Raw genomic sequence first — 14,794 nt, forward strand, 5'->3', positions numbered from 1 at the left:
TAAGAGGCGTCAGTTTGATGACGTCATACAGCAAGCCAATCAGAAGGCTTCGTCAAATTGTACCCTGAATGCCACAAAACTCGGACAAAAAAAATTGCACATCGTCGACTGGCAGCAGTACCTCGAAGAGTGGCAGTTGGAGCCTAATAGTGTGGGTAGATGAAGATGTAAGTAAATACTGAAAAAAAGTCATTCTGATTAAAAGTCAACAATGTCGCGCAAGCGCTAGCGCTTTCCAATTTTACCGATGCAGTTTCTGCAGTGACTTCTACGTTTTTGCGTTGCTTGATGCACCAACTCTCCGATACTGTCACGAAGCAAACAAGCCGAAAAATCCCTCCAGTAGCTTAACAGCAAATTAATTACAACGGGGGGGGGGGGGGAGGGGGAGTTGGTCTCTATTGTATAGAAAGAGGAATTATTCTTGCCATCCGCTCGAGACTTTGCAGTCGGAACGAATACAGGGTGGGAACAGGGGTGGGCTAGACAACCATCTCACTAGTCGTGCGAGGTCGAAGGGAGAAGGTAGTAGTGGGCTGGTCTGTGAGGATGCATCGAGTAATATGTTGGAAGAACAGCGCTCCAGCTTTTCGAGGACAACAGCTGCAAGCAAATCGAGGCAACAGCCAACACTGAACTTGTAGCGACGCTTCATGAAAGCTCCCACATCAAATATAGGTGTCACCTGAAGACTGTACAGGACCGAACGTATGGAGGTTAGGCACCGATCGAGTTCTACATTCTTTTTCTGCGCACAGAAAGCTTTCTTGCTAGCTTGATCTTCTGCGTAAGCCATGGTTTCATACTTATCTGACCCTGCTAGGCGTGAAGCTATGTAGACAGAACCTAGGTGGCACTATGTCCAAAAAGAGCGAAGTGGTTCCAACGAAATCTGGGATCCACTGCAAAGGCAAGCGGACTGAGGCCTGACAAAGCTAAAAGACTGCAGCGACGGAAATGTAAACTTAGTGATGTACCGATTTCCAGCCTGTATAAGCAACACTCAAGTACGGAATCTTCTGGTACATGAGAACTGCAAACCAGGTTCAAGAAGAAACAAGGACTGGGCTGGACATTAAGAGGGTGCGAAATGTATGCTGTTGTTATTGTAGAAAGAGTAGGCATTACTTAAATTAACTGAAACACCATAAAAGGGCAATACTGAGAGAGGCTAGGGAAATAGGTTAGCTTCACGTGAAAGCCCCTCGGGTTTAAGTATTGGCGGCCTCGTTCTCCGGATTCCCAAAGTGCACAGGCATCCAAAAGAACTCTGTGTGTCGCGGTTGATTGGGGGTTGTTCCTTTTCTTCCAATAGGCACCGAGAGGATGCATGCACTCTTCCTCGCGTATAGTTGAGTAATGCCATTTTTGAATCATTATATATATATATATATATATATATATATATATATATATATATATATATATATATATATATATATAATATATAGTCCGCGCAGGCTACGGCTATTGCGATTACGGCGGCTTCGATGGTCGTGCCCGAAGACAGGCTGAAGTCTAGGGTGCAGGATTACTGGGGGGGGGGGGGGCAACGGTGACGCACCATTTGTGGCGCATGCTGCGTTCACCCAAATGATATTGAAGTCTTTACCATATTGTTTAGAAAGGGTTGCTGGGCGCTCTCATAGATGAAGTCTGTGATGCTCTGGGCGTAGGTCCCGAAGGAAAGGAAAGGTTTAATGACATTTTGGTGCATAGTGTGTGGATAGGCCCAAGGCCGGGGTTTGCTGCCAGAAGCCTATAGAAGCGAGTGTGTCCGCCAATCGGTGTAACCGCTATGCGGATGTATTGCGACTGGAGGTACGCTTCCACAAGCTACGCAATGGTGTTGCGGACGCCTAAGGCTAGCAGGCGGCCCGTGGACGCTGTATGGTAGCTTAACAGGCCTTTTTGTGGCCTCTAGATTAAAAGTATAAATTGCTGCTCATATATGGGCGTAGCTAGGATAGAGGATGCGGCTGAGCACAAATGCATGAACCCCATTGGAGATTTTCACTTCGTCTAGCCTATGCGCTGCTGAGGTGACGCGTTTGATGAGCTGCTATTGAGAGAGAGGGAGAGAAAACCTTCATTACACGTAGGAATTCAGGGCGCGCAGGTCCCTGGGTGCCCGCACGACCCCACTGAAATTCAAGTGTTTATGTCCCTCAGGATCATAACACTGGCAGCGCAGCCGGTGGCGATGGTCTGCACGGCCGGGTCCTCCGAACGCAGCAGGGTCTATCAGTCCTCCCAGGTCTTCAGTTGCTCTAAGCCCCGTATGAGGACGCGGGTGATGGGCACCTGGTGGACGAAGTCCGTCGATGTGGACTGAGAATGGCGCTCGGATGCTACAATGTGCTGGAGGTCACAATATCGAAAGCTCCGATATGGGCGAGCATTCGAATGAGCTTATATGGTGTCCAGCGCTGTTTGCAGGACAACCTCTAAATCACCGTCCCTACCATGCGTTGTTCAAAAAGTGAAATCGTCCGCGTACAGTACGTGCCTCAGGCAGGGAAACAGGTCCACCTTTTTGGCAAGATAGATCAAGGGGATGTTTAAAAGGCAAGAGGTGATTACCGCTCCCTGGGGTGTTTCAATGCTACGGAGAGGGAAAGACAGGGTGCCGATGTCATCCAAATGGTTGGAGGCTGTGCGACCGTGAAGGAATGCGCGAACGTAGTTAAAGACCTTTCAATTCACTGCTAGCGCTACTAAAATAGCAGCTTGGCCGACATGATCGAAGGCTTGGCCGAGACGATCAAAGGCTTTGCCTAAGTCGTGGCAGGGTCGCGCGGTTATGATGGAGAATAGTGGGGTTAAGGAAGACCGTAGTGGCCTGGATCATAACGTCCTGCGCTTACAGGATCGGAACCCTATCATGCCATGAAGACGTATGTGCTGGTTTTCAGTGAAAACGATTAGGTGAGTGTTTGTTGACATTTAGAGCGGCTGAGGCAGCGGTACAAGGTCATTCGCTGGCTACCCAAGGTTCCTATAAGCCTTCTTGTATGCGGCGAGAACATGCGTCCACTCGGTCGGGTCATAGGCCAGAGTGTCATGTGCTTACCCTCCATCCACGGTGATAGTGAGTGGAGCCGGCTTAGGAGTCAGCCTTACCTCGTCCGAGGTCAGGGTGCCTAAAACTGAGCGGTAGGCCCTAAACTTCACCGGCTGTACGCGCTCGACTTCAATGACGATAAGCGGAGAGGTGTTCTCGTCAGAACAGGAACATTTGATGTTGAGCCTTCAATGAGACTCTGCTAGACTGCTTACGGGTGTTCGCATTGCGAGTGCCGGCCGACTGAATTTTGAGAGTATCTGCTGCTGGAAGTTGCCGCAGCATTATAATACTGAACGTTACAACTACTAAGGATTGATCCGACTTGCTTGCTGACTTCATAATTTCGAGCATTGCGTAAAAACCTGGGTTTAATTATTCCAGGCGTTTTAAGGCAACCGTACTCTGACTTTCGTTTCATAGGACTGCTGCACGTTGCCTCCGCTGCCCTGCGCATCCCAAGCTTGCAGTATTGGAAGAGTTAGAGTATTTAAATTCTGCAAATACTTAGCACACTGACGTGCTCATGTAAGTTAGCTTGCAGTGAAATACCCTCGCACTATTTCAAATTGTGTGTCCATTTTATTTTCTCACGGGAACGAAAATGGCGTGCGTGCACTACATATTTGAATATCCGTCAAAGATCTAGAAATGGATCTGACTCGGCCACGATGTCGATGGGAGGTAGCTTGAGCATGATGATACCGTAAAAAAAAGTAACGCTGCTGTAAAGCTGATGAAGAAATGGTAATAAACGTAATGATGGACGATTGCAAACATCGTTCTTTGCACATAGCGGAGGCTGTACAGTTTTTCCGCGACCAGCTGCATTCAGTTGCGCGGCTTTGAACGGAACTGCTATTGTAATGGTTCAGACAAAAGTAAATGAAGCACGTCGTTGCCTTCAATTATTTTTCACACGTTGCCTAATTGAAACTGTCAGCTGTGGTATGTGGAAGCTGAAAGGCAAGGAAAAGTGCGGTTTCATTATTTACGATAGGAAATACGTGATTACAATTAGAACTAAATAGCGTGCTTTGTTTACGTATGTCCGCATTTATATATCTGCCCGTGCTGCATTGTTGCAATAACGAAACTGTCAACTGAAATGCTTCCAACGTTTTAGGGAGTTTACTGAAGACCGTTTCCACTTGAATGCCATTTCTCGTTCAGGTGCGGGCTTCGAACGCGGTACCACTGTTTCGAAGCAGAGAAATGGCTCGATTATGGAGTATTTTGTTAAGTACCCCCAGGTCCCGGATGCAATACAGATGAGAGTGGGAGGAGAGAGATTGCGTAACAGAGCGCAGCAAGAAAAAAAAACAAGAATTATTAGGAGCACAACACACATACACGCACATTCTCTCTCACACACACACACACACACACACACACACACACACACACACACACACACACACACACACACACACACACACACACACACACACACACACACACACACACACACACACACACACACACACACACACACACACACACACACACACACACACACACACACACACACACACACACACACACACACACACACACACACACACACACACACACACACACACACACACACACACACACACACGCACGCGCACACACACACACACACACACACACACACGCACGCACGCACGCACACACACACACTGCTATAAAGAGGAACACGGAAAGCAAATGCACAGAGAATTACAACATTTTAGAAACAGAAAAATTATGGCAGCCTTAAAAGTACTTAAGTCAGTTAAGTCGGCTACTTGCCTGAGACGGTGGTTCCAACTGCCAGAGGTCGTGGTGAGAAATGAATAAAAACAACGTTTAATGACATGAAGGAGCACCTACTTGGTGGGAATGAACGATTCGGCCTCTAGCGATAGTTATTAGCCGGCTCTTAAGGAGTGGATTTTAATAGTAGACGTTATAAAACAGGCACAGATGAGAAATTCCGCGATGGGAAAGGAGTGACGAAGAAAAACTAATCACTTATCACAAAATAAACTAATCACAATTACCTGTGATTCGTATCTGATGGCGTCAAGTCAGGTATTTGTGACACTTTCTACCAAACTGGTGGCGGCAAAAGCTACCAAACTGCAGCGACTGACGTGCTACTATGATCGATGTACGGAAGATCGACAAAGCTAGGTTTATTGTACTGGCGTATGGAAGTTATTTGTCGAAGAGATATATGAGAAAATAGGCATGTAGATCTCACAACTGAAGCAGAAAAGAGCTTTGCATATTCAAGCTAGAAATGGCCACAGTACTCGACTGTATATGTCTAGCGTTTTCACTCTGCAAATGCATACGCCACGGGCGTAATAGGTCCTCTTACGTTGTCCTGGTCCTTCTGTTGCCGAGCTTTTGCAACTCGAATTGGAACGGCAACTGCAGTTACAGTGCTTGCAGCCGGGTTCTGCAAAAGAAGATAATGCAATGTAATGTGGCAGGCATTGCGTCTGTTCACGAATACGTTTAGCTGAAAAGATGAAAGTAAAGTTATTTAGACGAAACTATGCCTTGGCAAAGAATTAAAATGTTAGTGGTAGGCCTTCGCCCAGTCAGCTTCTGCGCAGTTATTCGCAGGCATTTCTATAGCGTGCCATTGGCGTGCTAGGTTGTAAATAAATGACACCTGCTCTAGGCCTTTGGGTTCCTGAAAATCAATTTAGGTGCGAGGAGCCGCTATTCTGACCAGCCTAGTGGCTGATGTTTGAGCTCAGCTGCGTGTGTTCTGTTCGATGTCAAAAGAACTCTTCCCTCGACGTGAAGAAGTGGGGATTCCCTACAGCTCCAGTAGTTTATCCAGTAGAGTAGTGCAGTAAGCACTCTACGCAAATAGCATCTCTCGTAGCGAACGGGGTATACAACAACCAGTCATGGGTCATATCGAAGATAGATGTATCTTCGATACTATCTTTAAATACATTTTGTGTATCGGTATTAGGTATTGTGCGCTGAAAATGAAAATATCGGAGTATCAGTATCGAACATACATTTTTAAAGTATCGTGTATTTTGAAGATACTTGATACTAAAGAAAACTTTAAATGTTCAAACAGCTGTGAGACTTTGGGTTGACGGCGCTCACTCATTCGCTAGTACAGGCCCTGAGACAGCTCGGCTTGTAGTACCACCTGAGTTCCCTACAAATCCCCCCCCCCCCCTCCCCCTCTATGTTAACTACATTTTCAAATTTCCTTCCTTTAAAACTGAAGGAGGCAATGGTAAGCAGATGCTCACGAGATACTTTTGAGCACTGAGTGCGTACCACGAAGCTGCTAAGCCGTTAACCTACACACGGAAAGATATGAACAAAGCTGGAACGCAATGCGAACACGCAGTAGCGGTCACGCATACTGCTGTACCCCTAGCCGCTCTTCCCACCCTTTGCCATGCACGACATGAAAACTACGACTGAAATTTTCCAGCACAGTTCGAAAAACACGTTGCCAAACATTTTATTTTGCGAAAAATATTTCAGCAAACCTTAAATAAAACTTGTAAAGATATCTGTATCCTAATAAAAATTACTTCTTGAAATATGCGAATTAATTGCTACCTCCAGGATGCTTGAGTCAACGCGGCTATGGTTTACTATTACACGCTGATAAAAGACATCTTTATCTAATACAATACTGCAGTGTGCTCGTGTGCGTATGTAGAGAGGCTTTTCTCATTTGCGTCTCTTTTAGCACGCCCAAGTAGCGCTCTTCCCGGACTAAATAACGTTCAGCCATTTTATTTTTCTTGTTATCCCCCTAGCTTTTAACAATATGCAGAGCTTCAAAAGCTTATCGCACTATCGCAGTATAACTGCTCAGTTCTCTAAATGCAGGCAGGTTGCACGTTTTAGCACATACAAATTTACGCAGGGGTCACCGGCTAAGTAATGTGTAGTATGAAATAAAAAGCAACATAATAAACAGAAAAAAATTCAGATATATTTGTATTCATAGCCAAGAGCTCATAGGTTGGTTGGCATGAACAGCATTAGTTTAAATAAATATTTCGCACGGCTGCCTGTGGAAGCAATCACTTCATTGCAACCATGGATTCAATTCAATGTGAAGTTCTGACCAGGACAGCTGTCCAGTCAGAGGAGCTACAATAACTCCGTTGGCGTATTAGCTTAAGCCGCTTCAGAAAACCTACGCTATATGAGTGCTCTAAAGAGTCCAGAAAACACAGTACAATTTACTGATGTCGCTAATTGTGTTTCCACCTTTAATATGTTGGGATTTCAGTGATGTATAGAAGTATCAACGATACAGTACCGAGTCTCTGTATCGACGGTTCTGTATCTTGTATCGTCATCAAAAATACAATTTTTTAGGGTATCGCGTATCCGTATCAAATATGCTTTTTTGAGGTATCTTGCCCAGCCCTGACAGCAACTCAGTGTTTTGTACTAAAGAAATGTCGCCGTGAACAGCGACGCCGACGTCACTGAAACCCTCCTTGGCCCGCTATTTAAACGCTCCGCAGAACTATGCGGACATCTCCACTATAATCTTAAATGCGCAATTGTTACTTTTTCTGGATATAGGTCAAAATTGTATGTCCTCATACAGCAGCCAGCAATTATGATGTCCGCAGCGCAAATGCTGATGTTGAGATAGGCTCCACAGGAGATGACACGAGGATAACAAGGTTTGCGTTCAACCCCTCCATATCCTTCTAGGTCATTTGAAATGCAGTCATTGGCAGTGTTTGTTATTACATTAAGTTGCATAATTACACATGATAGATGATAGCTCACCCTTATGGCATGTCCCGACCTAACATATTTACTCGACTGGTTGCGATTGGTATGATAACTGGTATATGCATGCGTAAGGTGAAGGGAGGAGTCACGGTGTCATGCACAGTGGTGTTTATGTGATATGGTAAGGTATCTATCATTAAGCATGACATGTCATGTGAGGACGTGACAGCTTGTCACATTATGACTCATAATGCTTATTTGGCAGTCAATGATCGGTGGTGATTGGTATGCATAACATTCACGCAGCAGAGTACTGCGTATAACCCTACTGAAAAACGAAAAGTTCTACGGGGCAATAACCTCATACAATCTCATCAAATAATACAGACTCTCATAGTTGTACATCATTATCATAAAATATCTTCCATAATTTATGTTAATGTACAAGAAACTATAAGACCTTACGAAATTATATGAGACTTGTATGTGATTTCTTACGTGAATTGAGTGAGACTGTGTGAGAAAATGTGAGGTTATTGCCTCGTACAATATTTTCAGTAGGGAAGTGATATGTGTATAATTGGGACTACGGGAAACGGACGAATGCAGCAGTTGTGCCGGCCAATGCCTACGCAACCTCTTCGTAAGTTTTGGTGACGACCGGCGGGAAAGAACCTCTGCTCGACGCATTTATCAGCGACAGTGTACTTCACGCCCTTCTGGACACGGGCGCCAGTGTTTGATGTGCGCACGAGTTTTCGAGGCGGCTAAACGAAGCTGCGCCAGCACCCGAGAAGGAAGATAGACTATCCGGCTTGCAGAGAGATGGTGGAGGCAACACTCTGTATGTTGCCGCATCCGATGGCAGGGCAGCCACAAACAGCGCTTCCACGGAGAAGCTATGCTCCCAGCATCGCATATATTTTTTCACCATCACCACCTCAGAGAGGCTTTGCCATGACAAAGTTCTGGGACGAGACTTTCTTGCAATGGCGGGCTGCTCGGTACATATAGGACTCGGCGGATGTACACTCGGGATGGATCGACAGCAATTGGTGAGGTTCAGCAAGGCACCCTCTCGCCAGCACACTGTTGCTGCTGGCCATACTCAAGACAGCTCCATGCGAGTTGCACTGCAGCATCCTGTCGTGGAAGACTGGGATGAGGACTTAAGCTATTTTCTTGCAGCAACTGTTTGCTCTTGAAAAGCATAGTCCACCTGCAGCCAACTATAGCCAAGTGACAGCTGACAGCAGGGCCATTTCACACCGCGATCGACTGGAAGCCATCCTCAGTGAAGAGCCAAGTAGCGCTGTTGCAGATATACTTTGAAAACACATTTGATCGCGTCTGAGACGACATTTCTTTAATAATAATAATAATAATAATAATAATAATAATAATAATAATAATAATAATAATAATAATAATAATAATAATAATAATAATAATAATAATAATTGTACCACAGGAAGAGAAAAGCGCAGCGTCTTTCACACTTGGTTTTGAGGACACCAGAAACGCACCGTAAGGGAAGGAAGGAAGGTGGGCGTTAAAGTGAATAGAGAGAGAAAGAGGAGCCGTAGTGTAGGGCTGCGGTGTAATTTCGAGCACCTGGGGATCTTTTACTTGCATTGACATCGCACAAAACACGGACGCCTCTCCGTTTCGCCTCCATCGATTTTGTTTTCGAATCTTAACCAATTGAAAGCTTAAACAAAACTGAAACAAGAAAAAGAAATACAGCATGATTTGTAGAGGACATCACAACAATGTCCAAGTCTAAATTGGGAGCTATTCAGCTGCTTTTCTTTGCTAATGTGCACCGATTGAGGTATCTTCGACGCCATCAGAATGGGATGTCGTCGATGCATATTGGCGTCTATTTGCTCCTGCCATTTCGCTGAGACTCTCGTGATTACTTGCCTGTTGAGTGATATGGACAATATATGATCTTGGAGTTGTTGCCATCCTTTTCTCCCCTGTATGTTCCCTCTGGGGTGCTCCCAAAGCAGACTATCACCAAGGTAGAGTTCTCTCGTTCTCGTCCAATCAGGGCTGCGGAAACACAAAAAATAGTCCCTCAAATGTTTGAGCAGTGTGGGGCTATTATAAATAAACAAGCACAGCAATTCCAAACATAGCTTGGACTGGTAGATTTAAATAGTAGAAAGTCTTCTAATAACTGAATAAATTACCAGAGAAAGCTCGTACGGATACAGCTCTGCTGCGGTTTGGTGCGACGTAGTGATGCGCTTCCATTTTCCAACATGGCGCAGGCCGACTCGGTTGTGTCTCCTGTGTGCCACACACCGACAGTGCGCTGTTTTCTCAAGTATGCAAAGGAGCTGGCTTTAAATGTTTTTGAAGCGCTTCGCGTCGAGAGGGGGGGCAGCTCAAGTACGAATGCGCTCATAAAGAGGACGGCAAAATTCACTCGGGCGAGCGAGCGTACGCTCTACCAGTGGACAACAGAGGCGTTGAAGGCGGGCCGAGTGCTGTCACCAAAGAAGCACGCTGGCGGAAGAGGTCGCGAGCGGACGAAGAAGCTGGACAATTTTGATCTGATCGTGTTGTGGAGCGTGGTGCACAACTTTTTCCAGAGGCGAAATTTCGACCATTGCAAAGGTGGTAGCACATTTCGCAAATGACGACTCGCTACCGACCGTGTCCACAGAGACAATGCAGAGGATGCTGAAGAAACTCGGCTTCCAATACAAGAACCACTCTCGCAATGCACTACCAATCGAAGCGACGCATATTGTGTAGGGTCGCCACCGGTACACGCGACTTCGCGGACACGCGAAGTCGAGTGGCCGGCGCCATCCTACGCCATCCAATCTGCGCACGAAGCATATCGATCCGGACTGTCGACTGGTCTACAAAACCCTAGTGACAAAGGTGGCAGGCTCATTGTTACGTACTGCGGCAGTGAACAATGTTTTGTCGAAGGCGCAGTGGAAGTTTTCCGAGCTAAGAAAAGCTCGGGCGACTTGCACGAGGAAATGAACGAGGAACACTACGAGAAGTGGTTCTTCCAGAAACTTCTCCCACTACTACCACCCGGCAGAGTTATAGTGATGAACAACACGCCATATCTTTCTGTGAAGCAGGATAAGGTGCCGCGGATGAGTAGCCTTAAAAAGGAGATGCAGGCTTGGCTCTTCGGAAAATGTGTCACGTGCAGCAGCGATACGGTGAAGGCCGAGCTCATGCAGCTTCCGAACAATGTGAATACAGGTGAAGGCTGATACTGTGTAGACTGCATCGCTGAGGCTGCTGGCCATCTCGTTGTGCGCTTGCCGCCCTACCACTGCCAACTGAACCCGATAAAGCTTGTTTGGAGCGACGTCAAGGGTTTCGTGGCCAGTCGGAACAAGAAGTTTAAGCTCCAAGACGTGGAGCCTTTGGTTTGGCAAGGCATCAGGCAAGTGACAGCTGAGAAATGGAAGAATTATGTGCAGCATGTTATCAGTGAGGAAGATGGGATGCGAAAAGTGAACCACATCATCGAAGATGTTATTGATCCGGGAGGACGACATAACCAGTAGCGCTGTATGGAGGTGTGACGAGGGCGATGAGATGAGCCCCTTGAATGGGCAAACGTGATTACTGAAATGTGCACACACAAGTCGAGACCATTCACTTTTGTCGCAGCGAGAGTAACGAAAGTGAGAAGAAGATTGTCTCTCATGAGATCTGGCAGGCGCGTAGGGGAGGGCTCTGGATTAATTTTCAGCGCTTGTGCGTTAACGTTCGCGCTGCACATGCGATTGGTTTTCATTCCGCCACCATCGAAATTCTGCTGTGCTGGCCTGCATGCGACCCACCTTGTGCAGTGACCACGCTGGAGCAAATAAGCTTATATGCACATGACAGAAACACTGAAAATAACTTTGACATGACAACCGAGGATCTGATACGAACAGGTGGGGACAGAAGAAAAAAGTGGGACCACTCCCTTTGTGAATGTGTTCCCCCTGTCCAGAAAAAAAAAAAAACCAAAACAAATAGGCATCAAGCGCCACCTGCTAGAGACAAAATGAAGCTAACTACTAGCACGTCTCCTTTCACATGGAAGAACCATTTGTCGGGGCGAATGGCGCGTAGGAACACAGTCATGTAGTGAGCGCAGTCCTGATTGGATGAGAGAGCCGTACCTTTCGTACTGCTGCAAACATATACATTTGCTCTGAGCTCCAGCCACCCTGCAATTGGCAACTAACAGCCATAGAGTGATGGGAGATCGTGGTGTCCAGCTCGAACCCAGGAGCACACCCATACAAAAATGGTCTATGTACTGCAATGGAAAAGTTTATGGTCAGCTATGTCTATCTATGGGCTTTTATAGTCGGTTATAAAGTCCCATTGAAATATTTATAGGCAGCTATAGAAATTCTATACCACTTTGTCTATAGCTTCTGGACCATACAAAATCTCTTTAGCTAACTATAGAAAACCATATGTCCATGAAGCTATAGACTTTTAGTCAGAGAGTTATCTTTAGCTGTCTATAGAAATTTGAATGGCTCTAAAGCTACAGACTGCAAGCCATAGAATCAATTTTAGCAAGATATAGAAAAGTTTATGCTCCTGGAGCTATAGATTATTTGTCATTCTGTTATCTTTAGCTATCTATAGAAATTTGAACTCCTCTAAAGCTACAGACTGCAAGCCATAGGATCAGTTTTAGCTAGCTATAGAAAAGTTTATGCTCCTGAAGCTATAGAATATTAGTAATACCGATATATTTAGATGTCTATAGAAATTTGAATGCCTCTAAAGCTACAGACTACAAGTCATATAAGCTGCTTCAGCTGGTTATAGAAAAGTGTATGTTCTTGAAGCTGTAAATTACTATTCATAGTTACCTTTAGCGGTCTATTGAAATGTGAATGTTTCTAAAGCTACAGACTACAAGCCATATAAGCTGCTTAGCTGGCTATGGAACAGTGTATGCTCCTAAAGCTATATACTATTTGTCATAAAGTTATCTTTAGCTGTCTATAGAAATTTAAATGGCTCTAAAGCTACAGACTGATAGCCATATAAGCTGCTTAAGCTGGCTATAGAATATTGCATATGCCAAAAGCTATAGACCAGTAGGCGTACAACCTTATATGAAAGTACATATATCGTCGGTTCGAATCCCTCGTGCGACTTGTACTCTAGCTTGATTAAGAGTTGTGTGCTGTATGCAACGAGAAACCGTATGTCATCAACTACAACGCTGTACGACAAAAGGATTACGTCACAATCTTGGTATAACTGGTGGGAGCACTGTCGCCGCATGGAAGTACGCCTGCATTGAGTACCTCCGACCCATGATGGTTTTAGTCGTGGGGACTGCTGGTCAATTTTCAGTCATTTATTCATCGAATTGAAAATAAAACCGAATATATAGAGCATGACACACTTGCGCATACACAAACACACGCACGCACGCACATACATACACGCGCGCGCGCGAATTTTCTATAGCTGACCACAGAAAATGCTAAAGACTGCAAATCCATCCATCCATCCATCCATCCATCCATCCATCCATCCATCCATCCATCCATCCATCCATCCATCCATCCATCCATCCATCCATCCATCCATCCATCCATCCATCCATCCATCCATCCATCCATCCATCCATCCATCCATCCATCCATCCATCCATCCATCCATCCATCCATCCATCCATCCATCCATCCATCCATCCATCCATCCATCCATCCATCCATCCATCCGTCCGTCCGTCCGTCCGTCCGTCCGTCCGTCCGTCCGTCCGTCCGTCCGTCCGTCCGTCCGTCCATCCATCCATCCATCCATCCATCCATCCATCCATCCATCCATCCATCCATCCATCCATCCATCCATCCATCCATCCATCCATCCATCCAAATATCCGTCCGTCCGTCCGTCCAATCGATCCATCCATCCAATTCGGCGCATAAAACGATGGATGAGCAGTTTCATGTGCTTCGCAAATTTGGTGCTTCTTTACTTGCTCGCTAAAGCTGAAGAAATGGATGAACTCACCTTCTTTTTTAAACCCAGCGGAGAACGCCCAGAAGGTGCCAATGTTTCCGAGAAGCACTAGCAGGAGTACGCCGCCGATGATCAGTGGAATAGAGACTCGGTACGAAGGCGCTACCGGCCTGCGAACGCAGAATACGTCTTGTTACGGGACCGCTAAGGGCTCCACTTGTTAAAAACTAACTGCTAGATGAACGTGCGCATGTGCAGTACAGTCGAGAGAAGTTCTGGGTGTTTTAAGTGCGATTTGAACCTAGTGAGAGAACTTACTCTACTGCCTTCAGCACTTCCTGAATGGATGCAGGAAGTTTACCTACGTCAACAACTGTCCGTCACATCTTAGTAACGTAATCTCCGACGTCCCATAAAGACCTGGCTTATCCCCCCCCCCCCCCCCCCCTGTAATTTCTCATCTACATTATTGACTTACACGGCTGCACCATTTACATCCCCCATACTGAGCTCCACCAATTCTGCCACCCTCCGACGGGACTTAACTCCCTTTAATCGTAGTGCGACAAATGGCACGTACCTCTTACCATAAAAAGTGTAAATCTTGTGACATTCTTTCGCAAACACACACTAATCGCCAACACTTATCACATAAAGTAAGTTGCCATTAGCACGATATCATGTTATAAATACCTAGGAGCGCACATCACGCCATCTTTATCATGTATGCTTGGGTACCTCCGGCGCAATGTAAAATATTCATCACTGGAGGTAAAACAATTAGCATACATAACGTCCGTTCATCTGAAGCTGGAATACGAATCATCTATGTGGCCCCCTTCGCAACATATCAAACCTCTGACCACAAAACAATTCAAAACTGAGCAGCCCTTTTTCTCTCCTCTCTATAATGAACACATACTAGCGTTCTTCATAAAACAAACCCTCGCTTTTCCAACACTCGCAAACCGCCTCTAATTTCACGTAGATGCCTTTTTCTACTCTTTCTTTTATTGTTCACCGAGACAT

Source organism: Amblyomma maculatum, chromosome 10 (assembly GCF_055883805.1).
Source record: "Amblyomma maculatum isolate TAMU_Amacu chromosome 10, ASM5588380v1, whole genome shotgun sequence".
In the NCBI taxonomy this organism is placed as follows: domain Eukaryota; kingdom Metazoa; phylum Arthropoda; class Arachnida; order Ixodida; family Ixodidae; genus Amblyomma; species Amblyomma maculatum.